The sequence below is a fragment of the Octopus bimaculoides genome, chromosome 6, assembly GCF_001194135.2.
Source record: "Octopus bimaculoides isolate UCB-OBI-ISO-001 chromosome 6, ASM119413v2, whole genome shotgun sequence".
NCBI classification, from domain to species: Eukaryota; Metazoa; Mollusca; class Cephalopoda; order Octopoda; family Octopodidae; genus Octopus; species Octopus bimaculoides.
In genome coordinates this window covers 107,053,047-107,058,407 of record NC_068986.1, presented here as the reverse complement: position 1 = coordinate 107,058,407, position 5,361 = coordinate 107,053,047, and the positions used below count along the sequence as shown (strand labels likewise).

At 34.0% G+C, this 5,361-nt stretch overlaps 1 long non-coding RNA gene across 1 annotated transcript in view; it reads right to left on the bottom strand.

The window, feature by feature from the left end:
- Positions 1 to 232: 232 nt before the first annotated feature.
- Positions 233 to 5,361, bottom strand: part of LOC128248176 (uncharacterized) — a 20,128-nt gene continuing 14,999 nt past the window's right edge. The window contains exons 3-4 of the long non-coding RNA XR_008264476.1: positions 3,861 to 4,066; positions 233 to 2,902 (exon numbers count right to left, since the gene is read on the bottom strand). This is a non-coding gene — a long non-coding RNA (uncharacterized LOC128248176). The remainder of the gene's footprint in view (positions 2,903 to 3,860; positions 4,067 to 5,361) is intronic.

Sequence of the window (5,361 nt, the reverse complement as noted above, 5' to 3'; positions counted from 1 at the left end):
TATAAATAACCATCTATCTGTTTGTGTGTGTGTTAATGAATGTACGTGTGCGTGTGTGTATATATACATACACACACACACACACACACACACGCACAATAAAATCACGTTTTGTCGAAGTTCAGGGGACAGGCTAAAAACTTCGACACAAGCGAAGATCAAGACAACTTGAAGTTATTTTGTCAATATGAGTTGATAAAAAAATTAGGTTCATTTGTCAGGAGCTAGAACATTAACGTGTTCAAAAGTATGCATTTATTATCAAAAAGTATTTCCAAAATAAAAACTATTATCTTTTAGAATTGCTACATACAAATTAATCTTCTTTGACACTTTGCTTGTTGCTTTTCCTTTTCACTTTTTCTATGAAATTTTTCAACTGAGTAAGAATCGCAAACAAGTCAGCAGAGTTCACGTGGATTTGAATAAATTGTCTCAGGTTAGAGCATAAGGTTACTGCAGAATATGGTGTAGATGTTGGTTGAATTAAATCTTCCGAGTCAGATGTTTTCTCAGTTTCTGTAGCTGTTGGATTGTATTTTTGAATGATAGCGTCTATTATGGCTCCGTCAGTAATCGATTTTGGTGCGATGATGTTATCGTCGACAGAGACGTATTCATCGAAAGAGTCAGATAAGTCAACACCTACTTTTCTTGCTCATCGAAATAATTCTGTGAGTGGTATTTCGTTATTTATGTCATCAGTAGTGTCCAGAGTGTTGTTGGAAAATCCAACGTGTCTGAAGCAGTTTGCTATTGTGGTTCAAGTGACATACGACCAGGCACTTTACAACCAATGCAAAGAATCCAACACAGTATCTGTAGTAAATTTTGAGTTGTTGTCTAATGATGATATAAGCTTGCCTACGAGTAGATGTCGGTAGTGAGGTTTGATGTTCTTTACTATCCCTTGATCCATAGGCTGAAACCTTGAGGTAGTGTTGGGTGGTAAAAGATGGAGTGTCATTTTAGTGAGATGCGTGTTGCGTGTGAAGCATTCGCACCTAGACTTAAGGATGTCATTCGAAACAAAGGTGGTCATATCAAATAAATGTGGTAGTTTTACAATTGTGTTTCCTTTACTAATGCATTGCAACGCTCAAACCTGAAATATAATAATATTTTGCTCTTGCGAAATTTAAAAAATTCGGTTGCGTTCATTTTGGGAAACCCCGTATATAAGATTACATTCCATGTCTATTTTTCCCTAACATAAAAAGAGACAAGAAATATGGTTTGAGGGAAATTTGGCTATTACTTTTAACAAGTCAAGTAATGACATACAGACACACCTCGTTGTCTCATATTTCAATGATTTAAAAAATTTTGTGGTTTATAAAATGTTGCACATATTTCGTTGCTTTAGTGTATCGCAAATTTGTAGACGTACTGCATGTTTCTTTACTTCATTACAAATAATGTGTATTTTTGTATTGTGCTGCGAGAAGGCTGTAGATTTTGTAGTTACTTATCAGAGCGGGGTTTGTGTAAGGCATAAGGTATGTTGTCACCTAGAGTTTGGAGTTTAATACTTTTGTAACTTGTTGACTTTGAAAGGTATTATTGTAAATATTTGTGCAAGTTTTACTGTGATGTAAATGTGTTCGCATGTCCTTGCAGCATGATGTCAGTTTATTGAATGTGTTGCATGTATAGCAGGTGCCTTACTACTACTTGCCTTGAGAAAATTTCAGGAAACTAAAATATGGTAATTCTTAACAATAACCGCAAGAAAAATCATTATATCATGCTTCATGTTTTGCTTAAAATCTTTTCTTCAATAAACCTCGTTCAAAAGGATTTTAATTTTTATGTTATTATAGGCACTATAGTTTAAGTATCCCATTCCAATTCTATTAAATTATGAGCGGATTTATGTGTGAGTGTGACAGGACGTCCAATACTAGGGGAATTTTTCGTTTTTGAAGTCTGATGGTTTGGTCAACTTCTGCAGCCAGTCGGGGAAAATTGTTGTAGTTGTAGTCATCCAAACTTTTTTGTTTCCAATGTTTTCTGTGATTAGCGTTTTGACGCCTTTGAAGCTCCTGGGATTGAATGATTTTCCAATCACTAACAATGCAAGTTTGTGGATGGCAAACATGTTAATGCATAGTATGACAGTGATTCAGTCTTTTTGAGAGTTTTCCACCGTTACATTGTCCTCCTTTACGTGTAGTGATTTGGATGTTAGCAATTTGTGAAGTCCAGATTGGTCGGTGTTGTAGATGTCATCAGGCGAATACTTGGTAGTGTAATGGTGTATTATGTATCCACTCGTTTGACTTCGACGCTGTTAGCTTCCTCATTAATAGTTTTAAAAGTTATGTTATAGCGTTATTTGAAGCGACTTAGGCATCTTTCACTACAGTTGAAATTTGTGTGTTGAAGATTCTTCGCCAGTTTGAGCGATTATGCTTGCAAAATAGGCCAAAATACTGGGATATTCTGAATTCGGGCAGTCTGAAACCACAAAAGTGGTGCTCCTTCAACGTCTGAATATTTGCAGAAATGAATTCTCTTGTGTTACAAACCACTATTTTGGTAGGCGTCTTTGATTTTAGAAGATGATTTTATCCATGTAGACAGTGTGCTAAGAAGTATTTCAAGCTGTTTGGCAACTTCTATTTTTTTTTATTCACTTTTTTGAATATCGAGAATGGCTTGGTATTTGATTTGTATTTTGTGTACAGTGAGTTTTCTTTTAACTAACGTCATATGTAATTTATGAAAAGTATCACTTTGACACGAATCAAAAAAAAAAACTTCAAGTCAAGTGCACACGACTATCTCATACCTTAAGTCAGCAATGATCATCGAATTGTTTGGTAAAATTCTCAAAAAGCTTTGTACAATTTGGTATTATCAATATTCCAAAAAATATACACAAAGCCAATGCAGAGTACTGTAAAAAAGCAAAAAAGAAACAATCGATTAAAACTCACGAGGGGTCTATTTTACAAAATTTTTCTTTTAAAAATTTTTTACATTTTTACGGTACAAGTTATGCGACAAAGCGTTTGAACTCAAAATTGAGATTCTCTTAATAATTTAAAAATTGTCACACTAGAAGCTTGAAAATATAGACTGAAACAAGCTTGAAATTTCAATGTGAATCGAAGAAAGTAGATTTTAAGAATGGAGTCAAAATAATAACATTGTTTATAATTTAATGTAATGCTATGAAAAGTTGTGATGCTGTGAAACAAATTTACTCCCAAAACATACGACTACTACACATTGTAATCTCTTCGTAATCATATAAATATTATGTGTTTTAGCTCATTTGTGTTTTCAAATACGCATGAACACTAAATGCGAAATAAGCATGTTTACTAACTTCCTTTTGTGATTCTCGAAAATACATCCTTATTAATTATATTTTGTATATAACAGAGTATTACTAAATTACAATAGCACAATGTCTGATGTGCACTCGGCTCAAATTAAGAAGGAATACATGAAATCCTTGTGTCCTGAGAATAACGTAAATTGTGTTAAAAGGTAGCAGCATAAATAAAATTCAATATAAATGACAACACATGCAAATGTATTAAGAAAACAATATTACTTTTAGCGCAATAAATATAATGTGTGGTAAGGAAAATACTACTATTAAATATAATTGTAGTTGAAATAGCAATAATTACACAAAATCAGGTTCCGCGTTAACAATATTAACCAGATTAGAAAAGAAAATAGCATAAACGAGAAGGACAATAAGGGGGATGAATGCTATTATAAGGACAGTACTATACAATCGTATAGGAAGAAGTATTTTAATACTATAGTTCGCACTAAGACTGGAAATATGAATGTGATATGTCTAATCGAGTTAGCAAAATTAGTTTCGGTCGACTTACTTTTAAACCTGCTGGGATCGGCACTAGCAATTATAAAGGATTTAGACGATTACATAAGAGAATTTCAGCCTGGTTTAATCCTCCTCTCGGACTCAATGGTAAAACTAATATCTCCACGAAATTTTTCATGGTTCTGGGCAAACACTTTCCTTCAACTTGCTCTCGACTCCTTTCCGCCGGAGAACTTGTTGGCCTTGTGTCAAAATCTGAAATAATTATTGGTCAGTTGGCAGAATCGTTAGCACACGGGGTGAAATATACATATATATATATATAACTGCATGCATATATACATAGATAAATACCAGAAGAAATAAAAATATTAAATATGGAAGAGAGAGACATACGTAGATATGTGTGTGTATGTGTGTGTGTGTATCTGTGCGTATGTTTGTGTGTGTATATACACACACGCATATATCCGCAGGTAAACGTATACACACGCAAATATACACATAGATACATACACACACACACACACACAAACACATATATCTACATATGGCATACGCACACTCGCATATCTACATGCGTTGTTCCTCTTTTTCCTTGAAATAGAAAACAGTTACCAGTTTAATCACCTCAAATTACATTTGTACTTCCAGATCTTTATGACACGATTACTTCTTATTTGTTTGCTGATTTTGGCTGCATTAACACATGTTATCGCAGTACCTAAACGCGGTAAGTTGCCAGTCATATATGAAAATACGTTTCCTGTGCACCAAATCTTTTCATCTATTCTATCAATCAGACTTTTTGTGTTTTGATTGCGTTACAATTGCCGGTAATTGGTTTCCATTGTCAGCAATTGACAATATTTTTACACAGATGTATACATGTATGAATACACACACACTCACATAGACACACAGACACACACTGTATCAGACACACGCACACATTCACATAAACAGACATACACACACATACATTCACATAGACACACAGACACACACTGTATCAGACACACGCACACATTCACATAAACAAACAGACACACACATACATTTACATAGACACACAGACACGCACATATATATGAATGAATAAGGAAAATTTACGTGTGTTAGTTCGCTACGGCTGTTTCATGCAACTATTTTATTTGATTAAGGAAAACAGAACATCATTGGAAAGAAGCCGTTGTTGTCAGATGACCGCATAGACTTCGAACATAAACTTCAAACACCAATGCTTTAACATATTCACATGAATAATGAAACTCAAAATGTTTGCATTGCTTGTCGTCATATCTCTGGCAGAAAGAGTTTAGAACGTATTGCATATCTTGTCAGGTGTACTATGATTAAGAGAGTGGCAGAAGAAATACGGCAAAACTGCGTGGTGCAAACACTCCGCTACAGAGATTTGATATTGAATATTCAATTAATATTATTTGACTGAGCGGATACTGACCTAACAAGGTGCTTCAATTTAAGTTCCTAATTCAACCAAATCTTAATTATATATATATACATACATACATACATACATATATATA